This window comes from Lutra lutra, chromosome 2, assembly GCF_902655055.1.
Source record: "Lutra lutra chromosome 2, mLutLut1.2, whole genome shotgun sequence".
NCBI classification, from domain to species: Eukaryota; Metazoa; Chordata; class Mammalia; order Carnivora; family Mustelidae; genus Lutra; species Lutra lutra.
This window is the reverse complement of record NC_062279.1, coordinates 15,917,284-15,944,440: the sequence shown is the minus strand read 5'-3', so window position 1 is coordinate 15,944,440 and position 27,157 is coordinate 15,917,284. Positions and strand designations below refer to the sequence as shown.

General features: G+C 42.6%; 2 long non-coding RNA genes and 1 pseudogene across 2 annotated transcripts in view; all 3 read left to right on the top strand.

Annotated features, from left to right (window-relative positions):
• The first annotated feature begins 682 nt into the window (after positions 1-682).
• LOC125091350 (dnaJ homolog subfamily A member 1-like) lies at positions 683-1,929 on the top strand (annotated as a pseudogene).
• An 84-nt stretch (positions 1,930-2,013) lies between these two features.
• The window catches only part of LOC125091375 (uncharacterized), a 29,362-nt gene continuing 4,218 nt past the window's right edge, over positions 2,014-27,157 (top strand). Inside the window, exons 1-2 of the long non-coding RNA XR_007124666.1 lie at positions 2,014-2,178; positions 22,681-22,686. This is a non-coding gene — a long non-coding RNA (uncharacterized LOC125091375). The remainder of the gene's footprint in view (positions 2,179-22,680; positions 22,687-27,157) is intronic.
• On the top strand, positions 2,285-16,487 carry LOC125091368 (uncharacterized). Its single transcript, XR_007124664.1, has 3 exons — positions 2,285-2,492; positions 5,343-5,346; positions 16,476-16,487. It is a non-coding gene; the product is annotated as an uncharacterized LOC125091368 (long non-coding RNA).

Here is a 27,157-nt window from a genome sequence, read left to right as displayed (position 1 = left end):
TATTCTCTACTGAGTATTTTCCATATAGTTGATAGTAAACTATTGTGTTATCTTCTAAGTGAGAATTCATGGCTGCACCTTTTCCAAATGTTATGTGGTGCCGCTAAGGTCCTGCTGGTCTCATATTTATGTGAGCAGTCAAGGTACGGATTCTTTTTTTTTTAAGATTTTATTCATTTATTTGACAGAGAGAGAGAGATCACAAGTAGGCAGAAAAGCAGGCAGAGAGAGAGAGGGAAGGAGGCCCTGATGAGCTGAAAGCCTGATCCCAGGACCCTGAGATCATGACCTGAGCCGAACGCAGAGGCTTAACCCAGAGCCAACCCGGCGCCCCAAGGTACTGATTCTTGCCAGGATTTATGTATGCATGTGTGTGTGTGTATTTGAAATTCCCAGAGAACTGGATTAATTATGATTATTGGGTCTGTGTCTTTCAATATGTGATTTTATTTTTATTATTTAACTCAGATAATGTGAGCCTGTCATTTACACACAATAAAAATCACCCCTTTTGGCATCGGGACTCGGCTACAAAAGACGACGGCTGCAGCGCGCTGGGCAGAACTTTCCAGAACGCTCGGTGAGACGCGGAGGAGCGGCGGCTACCCGAGCTGTGCGCCCAGCAATGCGCTCCTTCCCGCTCCCCCACATTGGCCTCGGCCCTCTCACTGGCTGTAGAAAAATGGTGAAGGAAACCCTTACTATGATGTTTTGGGGGTCAAACCCAATGCCACCCAAGAAGAACTGAAAAAGGCCTACAGGAAACTGGCCTTGAAGTACCACCCTGATAAGAATCCAAATGAAGGAGAGAAGTTTAACAGATTTCTCAAGCTTATGAAGTACTCTCTGATGCAAAGAAAGGGAATTATATGACAAGGAGTGAGCAGGCAATTAAAGAAGGTGGTGGTTTTGGCTCCCCCATAGACATCTTTGATATGTTTTTTGGAGGAGGAGGAAGAATGCAGAGAGAAAGGAGAGGTAAAAATGTTGCACATCAGCTCTCAGTAACCTTAGAAGATTTATATAACGGTGCAACAAGAAACTAGCTCTGCAAAAGAATGTGATTTGCGATAAATGTGAAGGCCGAGGTGGTAAGAAAGGAGCAGCTGAGTGTTGTCCCAATTGCCAAGGTACTGGAATACAAATAAGAATTCATCAGATAGGACCTGGAATGGTTCAGCAAATTCAGTCTGTGTGCATGGAGTGCCGGGGCCATGGGGAACGGATCAGTCCTAAAGATAGATGTAAAAGCTGCAATGGAAGGAAGATAGTTCGAGAGAAGAAGATTCTAGAAGTTCATATTGACAAAGGCATGGCCAGAAGATAACATTCCATGGTGAAGGAGACCAAGAACCAGGACTGGAACCAGGAGATATTATCATTGGTTTAGATCAGAAGGACCATGCTGTTTTTACTTGGCGAGAAGACCTTTCATGTGTATGGACATACAGCTGGTTGAAGCACTGTGCGGTTTTCAAAAGCCAGTATCTACTCTGGACATCCGACCATTGTCATCACCTCTCATCCAGGTCAAATTATCAAGCATGGAGAGATCAAGTGTGTGCTAAATGAAGGCACGCCAGTTTACCGTAGGCCATATGAGAAGGGTCGCCTCATCATCGAATTTAAGGTAAACTTTCCTGAGAATGGCTGTCCTCCTGATAAAACTCTCTTGCTGGAAAAACTCCTACCTGAGAGGAAGGAAGTAGAAGAGACTGATGAAATGGACCAGGTAGAACTGGTGGACTTTGATCCAAATCAGGAAAGATGGTGCCATTACAATGGGGAAGCATATGAGGATGATGAACATCATCCCAGGGGTGGTGTTCAGTGTCAGACCTCTTAATGGGGCCAGTGAATAACACTGTTGGCATTTTATGTGCAGTAGTGAATGAGTGAAGGACTATAATCATAGCTCACTACTTGCTATTGTTTTTCTTTTAATATTCAACTATAGTAGTGTTTAAAAGTTAAATGAAGAATAAACTCAAATATAAAGGCTCTGACTTGCCCTGTATGTATGATGACTTCAGTGTGGAAGATAAGTTTAATATTTGTAAAAACTGCTTTCAAAAAAAATCTCCCCTAGCATTTGTTAGGCCATACTTGTAATTAATTTCAGTTCTATGTATATGAAACAGCTCAGACTGAATGCTAGGTGTATGTATTGACTTCAGTGTATCACCCTTAATTGTTAAGCTATGAAGTTAAAACTTGCATTAATTGGCAATCGGACAAAGAATTTGTAGAGAAGTGTTGGTCTGTAGTTATGTTAAGTGGATTCATTGTGATGCCTCTGCATTTATTGCCTCAACTGTTACTTGAAGATGGCATGCTATGTAATTTGGCCTGTGGTATCAGTGATAGAAAGGATACCTCTTTAAAGAAGGGGTTTATTATATATGCTGCTGCTTGAAGGCTTGCACTTGTAGAATTGCATTCCCTTCTGTGCCATCTTTTTTTTCCCCCTTTTTAAAAATATATATATATCAGTCCTGGTTAAAAAAAAAAAATTCACCCCTTTTAGGTATACAACTCAGTGGATTCTGAAAAACGATGCCACCATCACAATTAAGACCCACTACATGGGGGTGCCTGGGTGGCTCAGTGGGTTAAGCCACTGCCTTCGGCTCAGGTCATGATCTCAGGGTCCTGGGATCGAGCCCCGCATCAGGCTCTCTGCTCAGAAGGGAGCCTGCTTCCTCCTCTCTCTCTGCCTGCCTCTCTGCCTGCTTGTAATCTCTCTCTGTTAAATAAATAAATAAAATCTTTAAAAAAAAAAAAAAAAAAAGACCCACTACATGGCCTGCACGCTTTATGGTCGGTCAGTCCCCTCCCCGAGGCCCAGGCAACCACTTATCTGGTCTCGGATCCCATAATTTACCGACTCCAGAATTGGTTGGTGTGATTTAGCAATAAGAATACATTAGTGTACAGAGTAATATGGAATGATTAATTAGAGGAGGAGCCGTGGTTCAGTGGGAGTCGCTTCTTCTTTTTTTTTTTTTTTAATTTATTTATTTTAGGAGTCGCTTCTTAATACGCAACTTTTGTTAACGTCTGCTCAGTTAGTTCTTACTGATGAACTGAAGGGATTTCAGAGAGATTTAAAATTCCAGGAACTTAAAATATGTCTTTTTTCTTTAAAAAAAAAAAAAAGCTCTATTTGTTTATTAGAAAGAGCATGAGTAGGGGGAGGGACAGAGGGACAAGTAGACACCTTGACACAGGGCTTGATCCCAGGACCTTGAGATCATGACCTGAGCTGAAGTCAGATGCTTAATCACCTGAGGCACCCGGGCACCCCAAAAGATGTCTTGTGAGAGGACCTCACGTTCTCCAAACATCACAGTAAGTAGAGCTCTCCTTCGACCTGTCAGCCCAACAGCTTCTCAGCCACATTTTCTAATTTCCAGACCCCTAAAGGTTGCTTCAGCTTGGCTAGGTTAGGTGCGCTGACCAGACTGATCACATCCTGAACTTTAACTATAGAGAAAACCTCTGAACAACCCCTAACAGAAGGATTTTGTGAGTGCTTTCTTTGCCACGTGCAAATGCACCCCTTTGGATAAGCTTGAATGTGTTTCTCTCAGCAAGAGCAGATATCTAAGGGTATGTATACCAAGTACGCCTGTTAAAAATATTAGGAAAAGGCACATGGATGGCTCAGTCGGTTTAGTGTCTGCCTTCAGCTCAGGTCATGATACCAGGGTCCTCGCATTGAGCCCACGTCAGGCCCCCTGCTCAGCAGCTTCTCCCTCTCTCTCTCTCTCTGCCCCTCACCTCCTGCTTATTCTCTCAATCTCTCTCTCTCTCTCAAATAAATAAAATCTTTAAAAATATTAGATAAAGGAAAGTATCAGGGAAAGACAAATAGTTACATGCCAAGTTCCTTTTAATTTTGACAGGATCATGTATTTTTAATTTTAACATATTACTGTGTAAACTTTAATAGTCTAAAATAACCAGTAACTTGAAATGTTAAAGGAAAGTTCATTTGTCACAGTATCCAAGTCATTTACTTTTATTTTTATTTTTTTTTAAGATTTTTATTTATTTATTTGACAGAGTGAGATCACAAGTAGACAGAGAGGCAGGCAGAGAGAGAGAGAGAGAGAGGGAAGCAGGCTCCCTGCCGAGCAGAGAGCCCGATGCGGGACTCGATCCCAGGACCCTGAGATCGTGACCTGAGCCGAAGGCAGCGGCTTAACCCACTGAGCCACCCAGGCGCCCAAGTCATTTACTTTTTTTTTTTTTTTAAGATTTTTTATTTATTTATTTGACAGACAGAGATCACAAGCAGAGAGACAGGCAGAGAGAGAGGAGGAAGCAGGCTCCCTGCTGAGCAGAAAGCCCGATGCGGGGCTCGAACCCAGACCTGGGATCATGACCTGAGCCGAAGGCAGCGGCTTAACCCACTGAGCCACCAGGCGCCCCCCAAGTCATTTACTTTTAACTACATTGGGATGTGAGTTGATTTAGTCTCCCAGATTTTCCTGTCGGCAAATCGGAAAACAATGCAGTTTACTCAGTTATTTACTACTTTATGTTTTTGTTTTATGTTACTCCCAGGAGAAAATTCATGTTCGCAGGAAGCAAGCCCTAAAAAGAAGCTTAGAGGTCATATTGTCCATCTTATTTCTGGTGCAGGGAAGTAATCCGAGACTCAAAAAGATAACATCCTGAGGCCGCTGGAGGAAAGGTTAATCTCAGGAATTAATTTTTATGTGTCTAAGTACTTTTCTTAGTCATTTAATATTTCTAAGCCTAAATTAGTGCCACATACATCTGCGCCAGAGCAGAACTACCAACCCTCATTTATTCCATCAGTCATAGAAGCCTGCAGTTCTTCACTGAGGACGTTGGCAGGCACATTATCTCACCACTGTTGTGGGTATAAAAATCTTGAAATTCGGTCTCATCTGAAATACTCAGTAAACATTTATTTGCACGAAGTGCGAAGAGAGCCACCACATTATGTTCATTAAAGAACGCTTGAAAGTGGCAAGCACAGTGGGACTCAACAGCCATCCTAAGGCTGAATGTACGTGATTTATGTGCCTAATAAACGCACATCAGGACCACTAGATAATATAATCACCTTCTACCCAGTCAATAAGTACTATATTCTTGAGAATTTTAAGAAACTGAAAATAGTTGGAGACTTGGTGATTTGAGAGAATGTTCTAGTTAGATCAGCGTTTTAGGGACTCCTAGTGGACTTGGCTTTCACCTTAGGGTAATTCTCCAATCTTTGGAAAAGATAAATCAGATTTAGGAAATGAACATGTGATAGTGTGCATGTTTACCATTTGCTGCCTCACTGGGCAGCCATCATTAAGTATAGTTCGATAAATCCTATCATTGAGATGACTTCCGGTATAGCAGCTGTGGCCGCCGCAACCATGGCTACAGAGCGCCACTGTATCCCCGCTGCCCAGGGCTCACAGACACACTGCCAGCAGCTTTCGGACTTTACTTCCTCTCTCTCCTCTCTCTCGATCCTTACAGAAACGATTCCAGCAGCTTCTTTTTCTGTTAGACAGTGTGTCATGAGGAGGAGGTTCTGTGTGAGTAAAAGAAACGTGGCTTCTGTCTGTTAAACAAAATAGAGGTGTTTTCCCCATCCCGTAAGAGGAGAATGGAGGCCGGCAGCCCAGAATGGATATTACCCGTTAGCTCCAGGCTATTATCAGGGACCCAGGCTGCCCTACCATCTTAAGCTCATTGTTCATCCTTTAAAGGTCACCTCCTCGTCCTAATGACTGTTGAAGTTCTGCCCTTCAGGCTCTCTTGGCAGGCCTGGAGAAGGGGACAAGGCAGAAGGGCTTTAAAAAGGGGGATACTTTTATCTGAGTCTGTTCACTTTAAGCACCATTTCCAGAAATCTCACACAATACTTCTGCTTACAACAAGTGGCCCAGAATTTAGGCTTGGGGATAAATCTAGCTGCAAGGGTGGCTGGGAAATGTAGTCCTTTATTCTGAGCAGCAATGTGCCCAGCCTGGACCAGAGACAGAGCAGGAGGGAGGGCAACTGGGGGTTGTGGCAGAAGACTGAGTTCCTGCCACAGATAATTTTGGTGGAATACTCTGTGTATATCTGTGAAGCCTTAACTGCTCATGAGTAATAAACACTGTTATACAGAAATAATAACTGTGGATACATGGTTGGTGCGGTTAGCTCAGTAAGCAGTTTTAGATGTCCTCGGAGAAGCTCAGGGTTTGTTTTTAGACCACAGGAACACATTCACAGTAACTATTTGCTCTTTACTAAGTGCTTTCAGTTACGGGAATTCAAATCAAACAGAGTTTAAAATAAAATCACAGAAACTTATTCACCCCGTATGGAACTTAACAGAATCTTGGGGAGTATAATAGACTGAAGAGAAACTGCGAGAAATCCAAAACACAGTAAAAGGGTGTAAATATAATTAATGGCTTCTTATGAAAGAATCATTTACAGTATGGTTGCTTACTGTAACCCCCTAAAGAAGCTTTCGTGAATTTTTAGGGAGGTTGAGGAAACTTATATTCTACTTCCTGCCCTTTTTTGCATAAATTCCTTAATCATAAATCCTTCACTATAGCTTCCCTTGATATTTTGTACTACCATTTACCATTTGTGTGATTTTTAAAAAAACAGGTACATTGGGGTATAATTTACGTCCCATAAAATTCACTCATTATAAGTATACAGCTCAATGATCCGTGTAAATTTATAGTGTTTTGGAACCATCACCAATAGCCAATTTTAGAACATTTCCATCTACTTTCTGTCTCTATGCATTTGTTTCTCTCTAGACATCTTTTAGAAATGGAATCATGCAATATGTATTTTGGGTCTGGGTTCTTTCACTTAGCATGATGTCGTTAAGGTTTATCCATGTTGTAGCATGTGTCGGAAATTCACTCTGGTTGCCCGAGTGCGTTCCATCGTGTGGGTTTACCACATCTTGTTTACCCATTCATCAGTTGATGGATGTTTAGAATGTTTCTAGTTTTTGACTTTCTGAATAATGGTGCCACAAACATTGGTGTATATATCTTTGTGTGGACATGTGTTTTCATTTCTCTGATAGATTCCTAGGAGTGGGATGGCTAGATTGTCTTATAATTTTATGTGTAACTTTTAAGAACTAACAAACTGTGTTCCAAAGTGATTGTACCATTTTATATTCCCAATAACAAGAGGGTTTCAGTTTCTCTCTTCCCCTCAATTGCCTGCTTTTTTATTCTAACTGTCCTGGTGGGTGTCTAGTTGTATCTCCTTGGGTTTTAATTTGCATTTCCCTAATGACTAATGATTTTGACCATCTTCTCATGTGCTTGGTTAGACATGAGTATATCTTCTTTAGATAAATGTATGTTTAAATCTTTTGCTCATTTAAAAAATTGTGGTCAGTTGTCGAGCACTCTCTCTATATTGGTCTTTGTAGATCCTCTCTATATCTTCTTTTTATTTTTTAATTTTTGCCCTCTATTTGCTCCCTATATATTCTGATGAAGGCCTTTTATCAGATATATGATTTGATAATATATGATTTGACAAACATATTTTGTCCCAGTCTGTGACTTTGTTTTTATTTTTAAAAATTTTTTTAAAGGTTTTAATTTATTTATTTGACAGAAAGATCACAAGTAGGCAGAGAGGCAGGCAGAGGTAGAGAGAGAGGGAAGCAGGCTCCCCGCCGAGCAGAGAGCCCGATGCGGGGCTCGATTCCAGGACCTTGGGATCACGACCCGAGCCGAAGGCAGAGGCTCAACCCACCAAGCCACCCAGGTGCCCCGTGTTTTTATTTTTTTAATGGTATCTTTTAAAGTGCAAAAGTTCTAAATTTTGATGTGGTCCAACTTACTAATTTTTCTTTTATGGTTTGTGCTTTTAGTGTTGGGTCATGGGACTTGGAGTAAGTTGTCTAATCTCTTCAAGCCTCTGCTCTTTTGTGTATAATATTGGAGTAATAATTCTTACCTCAAAGACAACTATAATTTAAATCTGATTTCTCTGTATCTATCTGGGGAAAAGGGAAGTATAAGCAGAGACTGCAAGTTCAAAGACATTCTGTTCTTGACAGTTGTCTTGTTCTTCTTCTGGCTTTCTGGGAGGAGTGGACTTGGTATGTGTAAAAGCTATTGAATATATCTCCTAGGCAATTTTGCTTTCATCTTCTGATCCAAGAGATCAGCTTTACAGATGGGGAATAAGGCAGGATAGGGGAACCAAAATACATAGGGTTAAAAAAAATGGTTGAAGTTTCCTGAGAAGCAGGAGGAGAAGGAGGGAGGGATTATAAAGAGGCCTGAGGAAACTTTTGAAATAATAGATACAGCAATAATCTTGAGCCTGGTGATGGTTTCACAAGTGTATATGTATGTCAAAACTTAGATTATATGCTTTATATATGCACTGTTTATTGTGTATCAATTATATCAATAAAGCTTGGTTTAAGGAAAAAAGCCATTAGGATGACCATTATCAAAAAACCAGAAAATAACAAGTGTTGGCAAGGACTTGGGCCAACGGGAACCCTTGTGCATTGCTGATGGGAATGTAAAGAAGCATAGTCACTGTGAAACAGTTTGCAGGTTCCTCAAAAAGTTAAACATAGAATTGCCACATGATCCAGCCGTCCTACTCGTAGGAATATATCCAAAGAATTAAAAGCGGGCACTCCCAATGGATATTTACACACCCGTGTTCACAGCAGCATTATTCACAATAGCCAAAAGGTGACAACAGCCCAGGTGTCCATCAACAGATGAATGGATACGCAGAATGCGCTCTGTCCCTGCAGTGGAACGTCGCGCAGCTTTGCAAAGGGATGGAGTTGTGACACGTGCCACAGCATGGACGAATCCGAAAGACATTATGTTCAGTAAAAGAAGCTGCACACGGAAGGACAAATATTGTGTAATTCCACTTACAAGAGATACTTAGAATCCGCAACTCACGAGGTAGAAAACAGAATAGAGGTTACTAGGAACTGGGGAGAAAGGGATGGGGTGTTAATGTTTAATGGGTACAACAGACTGGGGTGATGTAAAAGTGCTGGAAATGGATTGTGGTGGTGGTCGCACAACAGCCTTGTGATTGTACTTAATGACAGTAAACTGTATACTTAAAAATGGTTAAAATGTTAACTTTCATAGTATGTATGTTTTACCAATATAAAAAATGCAGAATAAAAGAATGGGTTAAGTGATATGTAAGTTTAAATGGTAATAATAAAAAATGTGTGATGTGAAGTTGACACATCAGCCCCAGGGGTAAGGTCAGTTGCAGACAGATTCTGCTTCCTTCCTGGTTCTCTGATCTTAACCCTCACACCTATCAATTATTATAAATTTATTCCCCTATTTCTTCACTCCCTTGTTTTCAGGCACTTAGGTGTGGCATGGAGAGATATAAAATGGGAAATAAATCGAATATATTTAGCTTGGGGAGGAGAAGATTTGGGGGAGGCCACGCCAGCTGTGTTTAAATATTTACAGGACTGTCAGGTGGAGGAAAGAGGAGGCTTATTCTGTGCGCTCCAGAAGGCAGAAATAGGATTTCATGGAAGCAGATCTTCCCTGCCTCTGGCAAAGGAATGACATTTTATTAAATAGAAGAGCCTAAAAATGAAGAAGACTCCTTCAAATGCTGGATGTGGGCAAATGGAAGCTAGGGATTTGTAGAGAGGAATGTTGCCGCAGATGGCACATTGGGCCAGGGCATCCCGGCAGGAAGACGTTTTCAGCTGGCATTTGAAGATTATGCCATGAAGGAACCATTTCCGGAGGTGTGACAGGATTGAGGGAGCCTGTAAAGGATGTTGAGATACCTAGGAACTAGCACAGTGCGAAGACCTTCCCATCGGGCGGGAAGTAGCAAAGGGAGACAGTGCTGTCCGAGGGGGCCCGCGGAGCTGTGGAAGGGGAGTCATCAACCGCTCCGAGGAGGCTCCAGTAAGACCTGACAGCCACAGACAGAGCAGCTGCTGGCAAAACCCTGGCACCAAGGCAGGAGAACATCAGGGATAGAACTTCCTCCCCATCTTCCATCCCCTGTGCTGTCTCTCTCTGGACAAACCCAGTCAGCAGCTGGGGGGGGGGGGGGGGGGGCCACAAGAAGTGAAATAAAGCCAATTGTAGGGAGAGCTCAACTTCCCGGAGTGCTGAGCAAGACAGAGAAGTACATCTCTGTGGCCTCGTCCTTCCATGTCAGAGACCTGCAAGCTTTGAGGCTATGAAGCACTTGATTTTCATAGCTGATAGCCCAATTCTGCTTCCCTGCCACCACCAAAAAAAAAAAAAAAAAAAAAAGAAAAAAGAAAAGAGCAAAAGACCCAAATATTGCCCCTGATATCCTACAAATGACCAGCCCTGTCACATGAAGTTAAGGAGGAGCTTGTGTTATCTGGCAATATCTATAGGGCCAGGGAAATGCCCTTGAAAGCTAAAAGGTGGCTGTCAGTCAGCCAACATATTTATTGAGCACCTACTGAATGCTAGGCACTGTTCTAAGTGCTTTCGATCCAGTGATGGGTAAAGCAGAAATTCTTTTCCTCTTACATCATAGAAGTAGGCAGACAATAAAGATGTAAATAAGTAATTCAAGGTGCTATCACACAATATAGTGAATTGTTTAGATCATGAACTGTACCATTTCCTCGTGTAATCTTTGCTAAGTTACTTGACCTGTGCCTCTGTTCCATATCTATAAATGGGGATTAATGATTCTACTCGCCTAATAATGTTGTTATAAGGATATAACTGTTAGTATATGTAAAATGTTTAGATCAGTGCTTAATACTTAGAAATGCTACATATAAATGTGTGTTGTTGTTATTATCAGGCACTATTGAATACTAGATGGGAGAGGAGATAGCAAAAAATGCATAGAAAGGAGAACAGTGGTTCTCCTAAGGGCAGCCATGAGACAGGGAAGCAGGAGGGCTGGCGAGCAGCATCACGGACATCAGAGAAGAGCCAGAGGCGTGGGGGAAAGGGGAGCTGACAGCCACTTGTGCCCTCCCAGAGTGCTGTCTGTCTTTAGGGACAAATGAGATGACACCAAAGAAAAGCACCCTCTTATGGCCTGTTTAATGATAAATACAAGGCTGAGTTTTTAATGAAAATCAATGATAACTTTTAGTCATTTAAAGACAAAAAAAAAAAGGAAGAAGAAGAAGAAGGAAAAGATGCTTAAAAGAGGCAGAAACATTGTATCTAAAAGCTCAGGCTCTGAAATGAGACCGGCACAAGTTCACGTCCGACTCTGGCGTTGACTATTGTCTGACCTGGGACAAGTTTCTTAACCTTGTTGATGAATGGAAATAATGGAAAATATGCAAAAATGGAACTAATAATACCGACCTCATGCTTATTTTGAGTTTACAATGAAATCCTCTACGGTAATCACTCAGCACAATGCCTAGAACATTCTAAGGCTTCTAACCAGCACATGCTGCTGTTGCTTATTGCTGTTGTTATAAAAGAGAGAATGAATCCCTATGTATGACTTGAAAAGAGTCAGCACAGTGAAGTATTTATTACATATTTATTTTTTCCTTTTATTTTTGTTTTAATTGCTCTGCATGACTTTAGGGTTAAAAGGACAACTTCTTAATTTCTTGGCCAACTCCCGAATCTTCCTAGGGAGCAGCATCAGGTGATGGCTTCACCACCCCAGAACATCTGCTCACGTTCTGCATGAGCAGACATGGACAGAAAGATCTCCAAGTACTTCAAGGAAAAAGCAAAACATTGTAACGATAAAATTCGATACTTGATCTGTGTTTATTTCTGAATGATTATTTTGACATTTCAAGCTTACAAACAACATTTGGCAAACTGGATATTGCTGAACAAAATTAATTGGAAAAATTGGTACTTAAAAATTTTAAGGATTTTTTTTTTTTTCCCAGCTGACTCTTTTCTGAGCACAGTCTACTACCTGAGCATCTTATGGTGCTGATTTTAAAGTGAGTCTCTTTTGGTGATACCTGCTAATTTCTGCCCTGATAGTTTCTAATAAATCAAACTTCACAGATGAAAAAGAAGTAAAAAAAAAAAAATGATGGAGATTCTTTTTTCCCCTCCACGAAACATTTTGTTATTGAAAGATTTCAACTCTATCTCTCCAAAGTTACTACTCAATTGTAAATCACTTCCAGAGCATAAACTAATACATGAATGTCAGAGTTGTTTGTTTTGTTTCGTTTTTAATTTTTAATTGTTTTTCTTTTGAGAGTACAAGTTGGGGAGGGGAAGGGCGGAGAGAGAGAGAGAGGGAATCTTAAGCAGGCTCCACGCCCAGTGCAGAGCCCAACTTGGGGCTGTCTCACAACTTGAGATTATGACCGAGCTGAAATCAAGAGTTGGTCGCTTAACCTACTGAGCCACCCAGGTGCCTTTGTTTTTGTTTTTGTTTTAAATGACACGTTCTGTCTTTTTCTACCAGAAATGAAAAACTGGTTTTTTTGTAGTTAGTTGTTTTTCTAAAATACCTTGGAATGGATCTTCACTTTTACTTTTTATTGTTATTAAAATAAAAAACCTCTTTAACTTGAGGAATGAGAATCTGTTCATTATGGGGGAAAATATAAATATGCTGCTTCATTACTTCAAATACCTCACTATCCATATGATGAATGAAAACCTACCCAGAAATAAAGCTTCTGAAATTCCTGTTCAGACCAGGCATATATTAAGTTGTGATGTGCCACAAACCGATGAGGACTTTAACACATGAAAATAAATTATGGAGGCGCCTGTGTGGCTCAGCCAGTTAAGCGTCTGCCTTCAGCTCAAGTCATGATCCCAGGGTCCTGGGATCGAGCCCCACATCAGGCTCCCCACTCAGCAAAAAGCCTGCTTCTCCCTCTCCCCGCCATTCCCCCTCCTGTGATCTCTCTCTGTCAAATAAATAAAATCTTAAAGAAAAGAAATTATGGGATTCAGAAGTTGAAAATCTATCTAAGGAATTCATAATTTTATGAGGCTTTGTATTATAACCATTATTGATTTTAGGTTGACTATCCCTTTATTGTCAGGCAAATCTAAGAAGTTTTTGAGGGGAGAAATTATTTTGAAGTTTTTATTCTTGAGGCAGTTTGGCACTTAGCATTAAAGCACCTTGCACAATAGTGGAGAATAAATTAACAGTGCTTGCAATGTGGAAAAGTCCTCTATACCGTTGTCCCTTTTCTCCTTTAGAACTTAATAGTTGGTTTACCACTTGGGTACTAATCTGTTATATTTTAGGGACCAACTGAATATGTAAAACAAAATCTATATTTAAAGGTATTTCTGGGGTGCCTGGGTGGCTCAGGTCATGATCCCAGGGTCCTGGGATGGAGCCCGCATAGGGCTCTCTGCTCAGCGGGGAGCCGGTTTCTCCCTCTGCCTCCCCCCACCCCACCCTTGTGCTCCTATGCTCACTCTCTCTGTCAAATAAATAAAAATTTTTTAATAAATAAAATCTTTAAAAACAAAGACATTTCCTTTGGTTTTTCTTTTCTTTCTTTTTTTCTGTTTTTCTTCCAACTTCCCTCCCCCCCACCCTTGCCTCCTCTGGGGAAAGCTTACCTCTTTGTAGTTCAAGAGAAGTTTCTAATTCACCTTGAGAGGTAGTATATATTCTGAAAGGCAGTGTTTCCTGAGTCAGATCATTTGTTTAACCTCCCTTGCCTATCTAGTAGAAGGATTCCCCCTCAGCGATCTTTAGCTGTCTTTTATCTCTTTTGCAAAGTCAGTGGGCTCTTCTCCTTCTCTCCTTAAGGAGGACTCACTGGCATGAGGTCGCCAGCTTCAGTATGTGTGGCTTCTTGTCTGAGGCCCCCACGCTGAGCTCCTGTATGCTCTTCCTCCAAAGGTCATGTCCGACACAGTGTCCCCACCGTGCCGGGTCACTGGGAACACAGGATGACCATTTTCGTTCATCATTATTCGCCTAAACTTAGAGATAATAATGCCCCTATTGATTTCACCCTCAGGTTTCCCCTACAAACTGTCGCTATACTTACAGAGTAATTATACGTTTTCGTGCCGGAGGCATGTGTAAGAGGTAAAGATGAATTCTCCGCTTTTGGGAGAATTGGGGCAGGACATTACCGAATAATGATCATGGTACAAAGAATGGCTGATAAAATCTCCTTATTTCTTCCAGTAGTTACACTGAGACTATTTCAGGCATGTACAAGATCAAGCATTCACTAGACCATTTTTTATTTTTATTTTTTTTTTACTTCTGTGGGTTTCCATAGAACTCCAGAAGGGCTGTGCCCTCTTTTAAAAATTAAATTAACTAAAAAGGGAAAGAAAAAGAGCCTGCATTTTCTGGGGTTTCCCCGCAGGCTTTTTATCTGTTTAAACTAACAGGGATTTTTCGCATATTGACATAAGCATTCATTTGCTAATTTCTTGGACATTAAACTGCATGGAGCCTTCCCCAGAATCTTGAATGGAGCTGAAATTCTTGGGTCCTCAGGGCTGCTCAAGTCCTGCATCCTTCCCTGCACACATATGGTTTTTCCTCCTCTATCTCCTTAGATAAAAGTCAGTGCTGATCGCCTTAAGGAAAGAATGAGTTAAATGGACCAATATTCTAGGCCTGGATCTAAAAACCCAGCCTTTTCAGAGGCCCCTTAGCACCTGCAGCAGCAAGGTCATTTGCACATACATAAATAAATAAATTAACAATGAATAAATAATTTAATCCCGGTCACACAATGCCACCTTGCAGATTTGATCCTTTGCAGCTCCCAGTGAATCTGTCCATTTCTAATTCTTTTTGATAAAGTCCTCAGATACTCGCTGACGGTCAGGCTCATTTTCTTATTGTTTTCGGTTGATTAGTTCTGTATGATCCAAGGTTGCCCTTAAAATCCACGTCTCTCATGAAGACTCTGAAAGTCCTTTTTAGCAGCCCCCAAAAAAGGATGGACAGCCGCCTGCCCTTTCCCCACACAAAAGCCTGGAAGGTTTCTGTCACTAGCTTCCTTCACCCAAGTGCAAAAGCCGCTCGTTAGGGGTACCAGGTTTTCGTGGCTTCTCTCCCCCTGCCCTTGGGTGTGCCTGGGTCTGGTCTCCCGGGCCCCTTGGCCCCGCTCGGTGCCCTGTCAGAGACAGCACCAGGCCTCGGTGCCCACCCCCTCCGTCACCTGGACTGTTCCAGGGTCTTTTGAGAAGCATGCTGGCCTTCACTGCGGAATGGGGGGTGAGGAGGTGCTTTTTTTCTTTTCTTTTTTAGTGCTCGGGAGCTTGCAGCCCGTTCCTCACACTCAGGCCACACATTCTGTTTGGGTTGCGAGCCGAAGGCGGGAAGAGTCCTGTCTAATTCACAAGTCTCTGTGACCCTGTCCTGTGGGCTGGGCCTTAATTTCCTGTAACTGAGGCCCCCCTCCCCCAGGGTCGCCACTGCCCATTCACTGGTCATTTTCTCCCGAGGGGGCAAGTAACAGCCTTTAATTAATGGGGACCAAATTCTGATTTATTGAAAAATTCAGACCCTTTATTTTTTTCTTTTAAGATTTTTATTTATTTATTTGACAGACAGAGATCACAGGTAGGCAGAGAGGCAGGCAGAGAGAGAGGAAGGGAAGCAGGCTCCCTGCTGAGCAGAGAGCCCGATTCGGGGCTCGATCCCAGGACCCTGGAATCATGACCTGAGCCGAAAGCAGAGGCTTTAACCCACTGAGCCACCCAGGCGCTCCCAAAAATTAAGGCCCTTTAAGTCAATTGTTCAGTATCCTTCAAAATTCCCGTAAAAATTTTGCATGATTTTTAACTGTCAAGACTTGGGGATTTTCAAGATTTTCTTTGTAATTTTTTTTTAAAGATTTTATTTTAAGTAATCTCTATACCCAGCATGGGGCTCGAACTCACAACCCCAAGATCAAGAGTCACATACTCTACTGACTGAACTAGCCAGATGCCCTTCTTTGTAATTTTTCTTCTTCTTTCTTCTTCTGGACCGTGGAATTAAAAACTAGCTATGTTATGTGGGGGTCTTACAATTGTTACTTTTTAGTGATGGTGAGTCTCTTGAGTAGTTAAGGGAGATGTTAATGAAAATTTCACCACTCTATGAAAATTTGAAAACGTAGCCTCCGCAACCCACGTGGAAATCTACACAAGTTTTATAATCTCCTCATATATTTCCTTTTATGTGGTACAATTTTAAGAATGGATTTTGATATATATGGGTGCATTTCTCAGTCTTCCAGAAGAGCAGATTACCTAGGCTGAACTGTCAGAGCCCTTCAAGAATTCAGTTCCATCATCTGAATCCTAAAGAAGTAAGAAATCGTGGCTCCAGATGAAGTCAGGATACCTTGTCAGTGAAACCCCTCAGCTCAGAAAGCTCTGGAAGAGAACATGGTGTGCATGACACACAAGAAGATGAACACCGACCACAGTGACATTTCGTGCATTGACAGTATTCCCAGCTCAAATGAACCTTCAGGCAGCAGACACCAGTGTCATGAGTTTATATCAGTCTGTGTCATCTTTGAAACTTTTTTAAAAAACTTCATCCTCTAAAAGATCCATTATCTAGGGATGTTAACAGCGAGGAGAAACTGTAACTTCAAAATGCTTGCATCACGAGTTTGTGTTCCGTGTTACTGTTTTCCCACAGTTAATGCTGGGAACACTGGGTCAATCAGCATTGTATATTATGAAGGAGAAAGGGTTGTATCTTTTTTTTCAGGGGAGGGGTATCCAGTCTTTTGGATGAAAAATCTCCGGTGGATGTTTCTGAGACTTGTGAAGAGCAATTCATGAAAAAACCAGAAAGCTTCACACTCCCAGGAGGAAGACTGCAGTGAACAGACACCCCCAGGAATAGCAAAACTGCTACACCACAAACCCATCACACACTAAGCCATAAAAGCAATTTTAGCTCTTTCTTATTTGGAAAGCAATAAAGCATTTCCAATTTATGGAATAAGATAGAGAGAGGGAGAGAATGCACATGAAGAAGGAGACTCCCCACTAAGCAGGGAGCCCCATTCAGGGCTCGATCCCAAGACCCCAGGGTCATGACCTGAGCCAAAAGGAGATGCTTAACCAACTGAGCCACCCAGGCGTCCGAAGTCCAAATCTTTTTTACTCCTTCAGTGTCATTTCCTCATTACTCTGCTTCGTAGGAAATGGCCCCAGGTGTTCAGGCTTCATACTCCAGAATACAGATCTGGCCCTTGGGTATGAGCCCCAGTGAAAGCAGTTTGGACTGTTTTTTAAAATGTACTTTGGTTCTGCTGTTTATACCGATCAGACTTGGTGATAGGAAATTCTTTAAGTTCAACCTTGCTCACTCCAGCTCTGCTTAGCGGTTAGGGTAGAATTTTTTGCTTGTTAGAAGTGTTTCTTTGGGGACGCCTGGGTGGCTCAGTTGGTTAAGCAGCTGCCTTCGGCTCAGGTCATGGTCCCAGCGTCCTGGGATCGAGTCCCACATCGGGCTCCTTGCTCATCGGGGAGCCTGCTTCTCCCTCTGCCTCTGCCTGCCATTCTGTCTGCCTGTGCTTGCTCTCTCTCCCTCTCTCTCTCTGACAAATAAATAAAATCTTTAAAAAAAAAAAAAAAAGAAGTGTTTCTTTGCTATGTCTCATCATCTTTGTCTACTCAGAAGCCCTTGGAAATGGGTGGTCTGAAGCAGGGTTGGAATGTTCTTATTTAATCTAGCACTCCTCAGTCATACCTGAACACCTCAACATTTGTCATAGTCAGTGAACACCCATCCAGCCAGTACTTGCAGAAATAACAGAAGAAATATCTTATTCACTCTTAAAGCAAACAATAAAACTGTCCTTGGCCTTGTGGAGAGGAGTAAAAGGCAACGTCCTGACCCATCCTTATTGTGGAACAAAGCACACGAGGATGAGTGGGAAAGATCCTGAGCTCCTTCTAGAGGCCAGCTTCACGTCCCTTCTCATCTGACCTTAAGGGTCCTCTTCTGACTCTCATTTCCCTAGTGACGGGAGCGGTAAGCATGTCCATGGACCAAAGACCTACCTGAGCAGTGGAGGGCCCCTCTGTACAGGCTTCTCACCTATGCGTAGAGTGGTCAGAACGGAGGGAAACGATAACTGGGATAACTTTGGGGTTTGTTATTCAACAGGTGATTGGAATAGTCAGTCCTTACCATATGAGAAAAGCCTGCCAGAGGCCATCTTTATCAGACACATTGCCAGTCTCTGAGCTGTATGGCTGGAGACAGTGGTCTACTGGGTAAGTATGGGGCTTACTAAACTTGTAAATTCAAGGACTTCTTTTCCTTCCAGGGAGTTTACTACTTGTTTATTGATCTTGTATATGCTGCTGTGAAGTAAGCGAATTTCTGTCACCAGGGACTTTTGGTGGTATTTCTGGTGAATTTCAATGTTTTTTGTAACTGAAATAAAAGTTGGATTTAGTTCTGAGGTTCTTCTTGCTGCAGTTGAATTAAATTAGTATGTAGAAAACAAAGCTTCCTTTATTCTTTTCTTTTTTCCTCCAAAAGTTATTTAAGATAATTAAAAACTGAGTTTCCAAAAATTATCATGGAAAAAGGATTTGAAGATTTAGATGAAGTGAACCTCAGGCATTTCATGCAGGAAAAATATATATTCTTTTAAAGAGGTAAGAAGCCTTATATTGTTTAAAGAGGCTCTTTTTTAAGGTCACACTATTGCACTGACCTTTTTTCCTATGGTTTCATTTCCTTTCTGAATGTATATTTTCACCCAAGAATACATTCTAATCTAGTTTTGGAGAAAAATTGATCATCTTTTTAAGAAAATTAAATTATTATAATTCATAATTATGCATGATTCGTGCATGCTTTCATTTGATGGAGTTTATTGAAAGTGTCCACTCTGGTAGAAGCAGCTTGCTTTTCTGTAAGCCCTTGAAATCGTGTGAAGACACAGAAAACTCAATAGCCTGAAACTGAGCTGGCCTCTGTTTCTACACATGTATTTATCCTAGTTGCTTTCAAAATTATATCTCTCATTGTTGCAGAACAATTACAACTCACGAGATTTTGTTTGAAGGTTTGATACTCATCCTGAAATAACGTAAAGAAAGATCCATCCCCTTTGGGAAGCACTGGTCACAAACCAAGATAAGCCCCTGAACCTATGGTGTTTGTAAGACATTCTGGCCACTCACCGAAATCCGTCCATGTTCCCAATGCCAGCATTAGCATTAGCCCCCCTAGAAGAGGCGACAGCTACTTCCAGATGTGTTCCAAGACACTCAGCTATCATACTTGTTGATAGAGTCTGAGCAAAGGTAAGACATCACAGCCCTTCCTAGTCCTGGTGAGGCCTGTGAGCGGCCTGAGCCTCTGCCTCCTGTTGGCTGGGCTTCTCAGCTCCATTCGTTGTTGGGCCTCAGGACTAAAGCCGATAGTGACCAACCATTGATTCTGGCCTCCCAGGCTGAGGTTCAAAGGACATCATGGCAGCGAGTACCAGTGTCACTTGCTAGGATTCCTCCCTCAATAGGAAATACTCCACTGTTCATATCTGTCACACCGCTCCTGTCCTCACAGGGAGTGACTCTAAGCCCAGCTCTAAAACTCAGTATGTAGCTTCTGGTTCCCCTCACTCTTTCCAGTGAATACGGGCTATATTTTGTATATTCTTTTTACTATGCTGTTGTTTACAACCCACTTTTTCTTTCTTTCTTTTTTTTTTAAACACAATTGAAGCTGCTCCCCAAAAAGAAATTCACTGAATATTTAAAAAAAGCATGTTTAGACAATTTAAGTATAATCGCTTTTAAGCCAGCTGCCTAGTCACTTAATTTGGACACATGAGAAAGATGATTAAGGGCTTGGGGCAGTGATGGGGTCTTGGGCACCCGGGGAACATTGGCTTGTTATGTTAAGTAAGGATAGTCGGATTTGTGGGCCTGGAATAAGTGTTAGTTTGTATCAGTCTTTTATTATGAAATTGATTTTGGCCATTTTCACCTCTCATTAGGAGAATTTTATTTTTATTGCTTCCTTTTCTCCTTCTTTGGGCTTGACCTTGGAACTGTTCAGTTTATACTTAATGTGAAGTTGTTTCTTTGGCTGGGGTGGGGCAGTGGTTGGTAGTAGCAGACTTAAAAACCTCATGAGCTCCCCCTGCTGTTTCGCAACTGCAATACAAGCCCCGTTCAGTTTTAAATCCCAGAGGCAAATAAGTGAAAGACCTGGAGAGCCCCTTCTGGGTTTGCTTGATCTCAGAGGCAGAAAAATGCTTTTTAACTTCCTCCTGAAAGTTTACCAAATCAGAAAGGAAAGGAAGGCTCTTTAAGCATTTTATCCAGGCTATCTCTTAAGCTAGGAAGTGGGTCTATACCACTTTGGAAAACTGCCAACAAAGAACGAAGAAATATATAATCCAGTCACCTCATGTCTGAAACGGATGGGCTTAACTCGGGACACTGTTTTTAGTCTTTTCCTTTTTGATCTGTAAGGTTTGGGGGGGAAATGTTTTTAAAATAAGCCCCTGATATAATTTCTGTTGTGTTTAATTTTTTCCCCAACACTTCTTGAAACTTGTCTGGTTTAAAGGTATGCACCTTAATTTGGTGTGACTTTTCAAGCTAAAGATAATTAAATAGCACACAGAAACCACATTTGTCAGTCAGTATTTTTCATATAATGTGCACGTTAATAGGGTACCATACTATAACACAAATTAAAAACATCAGAAGATACGCATTCATCAGACTACAAATATATGTATTGGAACACCTGCCATTGGTAGGATGGTGAGGGAAATGGGTTTCTGCCTTTGTGAAATGCATAGTCTATTGGGGTAGACATTCATGAAATAAAAACTCAGATAAAAACATATTTAAAAACTATGATTTGTTGAATATGACACCCAAAGCAAAGCAACAAAATGAAAAAAAAAAGATAATTTGGGCTTTATCAAAATTTACAGTTTTTGTGCCTGAAAGGACACTATCAACACAGTGAAAAGACAACCAAAGAATGGGAGAATATACTTGCAAATGATATATCTGATAAAAGGCTAATATCCAGAATGTATAAGTAACTCCCAACACCTCACAACAAGAAACCAACCCAATTTAAAAATAGGCAAAGGGGGCGCCTGGGTGGCTCAGTGGGTTAAGCCTCTGCTTTCAACTCGGGTCATGGTCTCAGGATCCTGGGATTGAGTCCTGAGTCGAGCTCTGCTCAGCAGGGAGCCTGCTTCCTCCTCTCTCTCTCTCTCTCTGCCTGCCTCTCTGCCTACTTGTGATCTCTCTCTCTCTGTGTCAAATAAATAAATAAAATATTTTAAAATAAAAATAGGCAAAGAACATGAATAGACATTTTTCCCAAAGATATGCAAATGGACAATAAACATGAAAAGACTCCAGACATTTATCATTGGATAAATGCACGTCAAAACCACAATAAAATGCCACTTCACCTTTAGAATGAAGGCAATTATGAAAACAATTACCCTTTAGGATGGCAATTATAAAACAAACCAGAAGATAATAAATGTTGGTAAGGATGTGGAGAATTCAGCAAGTCTGCGCACTGCTGGGGGGATGATAACATAGTGCAGTCTCTGGAAGACAGTATGTGGCACCTTACAAAATTACAAATAGAATTCCCATGTGATCCAGCAGTTCCTCTTCTGGGTATAGGCCCCAAAGAACTGAAAGTAGGGCTTGAAGAGATGTTTGGACACCCATGTTCCCAGCAGCATTACTCGTAGTAGCCAAGAGGTGGGAGCAACCCAGGGGCCCATCGACAGATGAAGGGAATCACAGAATATGGACTGTACATAGACGGGAAGAGTATTCAGCCTTAAAGAGGAAGGAAATTCTGACACATGTGAGAATGCAGACATTAGTGGTTAAGTGAAATAAGCCAGACCCCAAAGGATAAATGTTTACCAGTTCCACTTAGGTGAAATACCAGTAGCAGCCACATTCACAGACAGAAGAATGGTGGCTGCCAGCCAGTAGGGGTGGAGGAATGGGGAGTTGTTTGAGGGGCACAGAGTTTCAGTAAGGGAAGCTGGAAAGATTCTGTGGGTGGACCATTGGTGTTAGTGGCCCAGCCGTGTGAAGAGACAGGATGCCATGGAACTGTACACGTAAAAATGGTTAAATTGGTAAATTTATATCTGGACCACAATTTAAAAGAATCATGATGAGTAATTTGAAAAGAGAAAAGCAACAGTTTTCTCCTATTGGGTGTTTAGTGGCTGAGTATAGGGGCAGTTGGATTTAGGAGGTGGTCCAGGAAGGTATTGCTGACACCGACAGGGAAAGGGAGAGCGAGCGGGGAGAGCCCGTGAGGCCCACGCTGAGAAGGACCACCACGCTGAGGGACAGGGAAGACCTGGCAGGTGGACAGCCCAGGGGGACATGTGGGGAGAACAGGGATAAGGGTGGGTGGGATGGGACTCAAGGAACACATGTTGCCTGCAGACTGGCGAGGCCTTTGGACTCCATGGCAGCAGTGACAGGTTATAGAAGTCATTAGTCGAGGAAGAGAGGAAAATATGATCTAAACTCCATGTAAACAGGCCACTCAGACTGCTCTGTGGAAAACAAGATTTTTGAGGAGTCGTTAGGCCATGCAGCATCCTGGGTGGGAAGTAGTGGCTTGGCCTCTGCCGTAGCTGAAGGACTGCGTGTGAGGGGAAAGCTGTGAGATGAGGGGAAGGATTGTGTGTAGAGGTGAGAGGGGGAAGTGCCAAGGACGACTCCACCAGTTAAATGGTGTGTCACTGCCATGTGAGGCATCAAGGGCGTGTGACTCAGCCTCATCGGAAAAAGAGGATCTATTTATCCTTCCTCAGGAAAAACGGACAGCTGAGGTACTTTTCATTCCTCAAAGAACAGCGCTGCACACATCTTGGTTGTTAGCACGACCGTTCTAGTCCACTGTTGTCCAAGTCAGAGGTCACTGATGACAGGGACAGGTGACTGCTGTGTTGTTTTAAATGCCCCTGGGCCCAAAGTGCCTTCAGATGATAGAAGGTAACACGAAGCTACATTTCAGAATTTTCAGTGAGGTCACTGGAACAGTTTCAAACTTTAAAGTCCTTTTCTTTCCCCCTTCAGTGTGATCATCAGTCGTATTTGGGAGACAAGTGGGGAGGAGGCGTATCAGGGGGGAAGAGGAGAGAATGTGTCCGTTCCCGGAGCTTCGTGGGTGTAGTGTCAGCCTTGGCCTAAGGCAGTGAGAGCCTGGTGCCTTCCTCTGTGTCACAAAAGCCATCAGAGCAGTGAACTCCTAGGGCCCAAGGCGGGTGTGCACCGACACTGCGAGCAAATCCGTGTCTGACCGCCCCGACCAGTAGGTGTCCAAGGGCAGGGAGGGAGGCCCAGGTGAACGGCGAGGCTACCCGTGGTTCCTTCCAGGGTAGCAAAACCAAAGGGTTTCATTTTGTCAGTGCACTCAAACCTGAGTCTGTTCCAGCCTCTGGACCCCACTGCAGGAGCTGAAGGAGGAGCGTGGGGAGCGGCCGCCAGGTGACCACCAGCAGCATCCCGTCTCGGAGAAACCGCACGGGGCACATGGCTTGGGCTTTCCAACAGATCAACGGTAAGGAACTGAGCGGGATGGAGGGGAGATTCTATAGACTGAAAGAGATTTAAAAGGCGTATCAAATATTTTTAGATGAGCAAGACAAAAACTAAGCTGTGTTATTGTCCAGAGATGCACATTTGGGTGATAAAGCTATTTTTAACACCCAACTAGGGGCGCCTGGGTGGCTCCGTTGGCTGAGCGGCTGCCTTCGGCTCTGGTCATGATCCCGAGGTCCTGGGTTGGAGCCGCACATCGGGCTCCTTGGTCAGCGGGGAGCCTGCTTCTCCCTCCCCTCCGCACTCATGCTCTTTCTTGCCATCTCTGTCACCACCTCTGTCTCTCTTTCTCAAATAAGTAAATAAAGTCTTTAAGTCTCGTAGCAAGTACTTGCCGTAAAAGGCAGGATGGTGGGTAAGTAGCTGGGGAGTGAGGGCTTGGAACCGGGGTGAGGCGACAAGGAGATGGCAGCGTTCTGTCTCACCTGCCCGGTAGTTAAGGGTATCCACCTTAAAGTACGCTGTTAAACTAGTCATCGTTTCATGCAGTTTTCTGCATCTTTGTTTGATTTTACAATAAACAGATTTTCAAAGTTCTTAGCAAGCATTTTATGACCCTCTTTAATCTCTTCCTTAACGTATGATGCTCTCACCATCGCTGCAGTGCAATTGGCCAAGTTTCCCTCGGGGTTTTATTCTTGTGCGCAGGTAATTCACATTCCTGAAACCACTGTTAACTCGTTCCTGTGTTGCTTTCATAAGCTTCTGTTTCAGTGGCTGCTTGTGGTTCAGTCTTTGGGTTGCTTCCACGACTGTAGGTAATGCTTGTCACTTGTCCAGTTTGGAAATTGAGGTTAGAAAATATTTTAATTTAATAGTGTGTGTATATTATATGTAATATATATACTGGAGTGCATCAGGTAAAGTAGGGAGCTGAGGAGGTTGCGATGGTGGTGGAACAAGGTTCTAGAAGAAAGGACCAAGAGCATTTGCAAAGGCAGAAGAGAGCTTGACTAGTTTTGGAAGTCAGAGTTGTAACGGGTGGAACAGGCAAGTTGTTTAGACCCAGTGACCCTTCCTACTTAGAAAGACTTAGTTTACCAGAAGGACGTTGTTCAGAGAGCTGTGACAGAACGTCACACATCCTGCATATGTGCCGCCCTGCTAAAGAGACGCTTCAGGTGATGGGGTTTCTGGTTCCTGTCTCTTCAGTGCAATAGTTACTGGATGATCTTGGGAAAAATGTCAAGACTTTGGTCCCTCTCACACCATATTTACCAGGAAGGCAGATTTTAAGGCGATTTTGACTGGCCTAGGCAACCTCCTGAGTGAATTATTCATGAGTGTGAAATGCTGGGAAGGAGACATGACTCTAAAGGAGATGGAAGGTGGGTCAGGTCAAGAGAGAACGAAACAGTATGTTTATATTTACTCATAAAAGAATGTACCATTTTGGGGCACCTGGGTGGCCCAGCCGATGAAGCGCCCAGCTCTTGATTTGGGCTCAGGTCATGATCTCGGGGGTCATTGGATCGAGCCGTGCGTTGGGCTCTGGGCTCAGCCAGGAGTTGGCTTGAGGATTCTCTCTCTCCCTCTCCCTCTGCCCCTCCCCCTGCGCACGCATGCTCTCTCTCTAACATAAATAAATCTTTTTTAAAAATTTTTTTAAAAACAATTTTTATTTATTTATTTGACAGAGAGAGCCACAGTGAGAGAGGGAACACAAGCAGGGGGAGCGGGAGAGGGAGAAGCAGGCTTCCCAGAGAGCAGGGAGCCCAATGCAGGGCTCCATCCCAGGACCCTGGGACCATGAGCCGGGCTGAAGGCAGACGCCTAACAACTGAGCCACCCAGGGCCCTAAATCTTTTTTTTAAATGTACCATTTTTTAAAATAAAGAGAATTGTAAAATGACCTTCTTTATATGTATGCACGGACTAGCTTTTAAAAAACTGGTAATAGTGACTGCTTCCCAGGAAAAGCTTTGGATGGCTAGGGGTGGGGAGGAGGGACACTGACTTTTCACTCTTAACCCTTTTGTACTTTAAACATTTTATATCATATAAATGTATTCACTATTTAAAACTCATTTTTTTTAAAGATTTTATTTATTTATTTGACAGAGAGAGATCACAAGTAGACAGAGAGGCAGGCAGAGAGAGGCGGGGGGGGGGGGAAGCAGGATCCCTGCTGAGCAGAGCGCCCGACGCGGGACTCGATCCCAGGACCCTGAGATCGTGACCTGAGCCGAAGGCAGCGGCTTAACCCACTGAGCCACCCAGGCGCCCCTAAAACTCATTTTAAAATTAGTGTGTGCACAGTAAGATTTTAAGGAAACATATAAAAAATGTGCTTATAACTGGATAGTGGTATTATGGGTGTTTTTGTATTTTCCTTATACTTTTGAATGTGTTTATAGCCTTCTGCAATGAGTACCTATTGCTTTTGTAATTAGTCTTTTAATGTTATATGATTTTTTGAAACCTGCATTTTAAAGACTGTATGTTAGGACATCCAACCACCCAGTTTTGAAGTCCTAGAGGACCACAACTTTGTACAAGAAGAGTATTCTCAAGCTTCCATCCAAACCCTACTATTCTAAGAAAGTGCGAAGATGTTCCTGATTTGTGGCAGCTGCTGCAGAGAAGAAAGGACACTGGGCTGGGAAGCAGACATAGACATATCATAGTTCAAATCCCAGCTCTGCCCCAAAAGAGACTGTGTGCCTTAGGACGGTCTCTCTGAGTTAGCCCTCATTTGAAACTCGAGGATGACTGTGAAGATGAAATGGGACGACAGCATGTGAAGCGTGCTAAGTCAGGGAAGACAACAAGGAGCGCCTTTTGGGGACTGGGCTCTCAGTTTTCATCAGCTCAGCTAAGGCCTACCTGAATAGTGTGTTCGCAGTTTAAGACATGTCCCCGCGCCCCTCTCCATCCCCAAGCTGCTCTGAGCTCTATTTAGAATTTCTGGAGCTGCCCCTGTGCCTGGTACCTAGCGAGTCCTAACAACAAAAGATATCTTCCTTTCTTCCATCTTGATGTCTTCTCTGACACAGAGAGGAAAACACGAACATTAAGACAGGTTCAAGGAAAAGGAGACAATGAATTGACAAGATAAACTTTTTTCCAAATATCCAATATTACTAATAGGTCATCAATCTGAAAGGCAATTGTTTTAGTCTGTATAACAATCCCATGCAGACTTCAGCCATAAGAGCTAAGTTCCTGGGTACAGACTGCTGCCTTAATTGTTCTCCCATCCCCTCTACGGGGTAAGTACTGTTGGTCCATTTAACCAGGGAACTGAGAACAGAGCTGTTAAATAATTTGTCCAAGGTCATACAGCTAGAAAATGGTGGAGCCAAGACTCTAACCCAAGCAGTTTAGCTCTGAGCTTATGTTCTTAATCGCCATGCCTCTTGGTGAGTGTATTTAATGCTTCAAATAACGGTGCTACTTGACTTATTTTAAAAGTCCAGAAAAAAACATATAGACAAGAGCATCATTTTCATATGATTTTGTCCATGTTTCTGAAGCCATTTCAGAGAGAGATTTGTAGGTGTGGGCTCAGTGTTGCTGCAAGTAGGCATTTCCCCTTCACATGAGGCGAGTCAACATCCACATCCCATCCA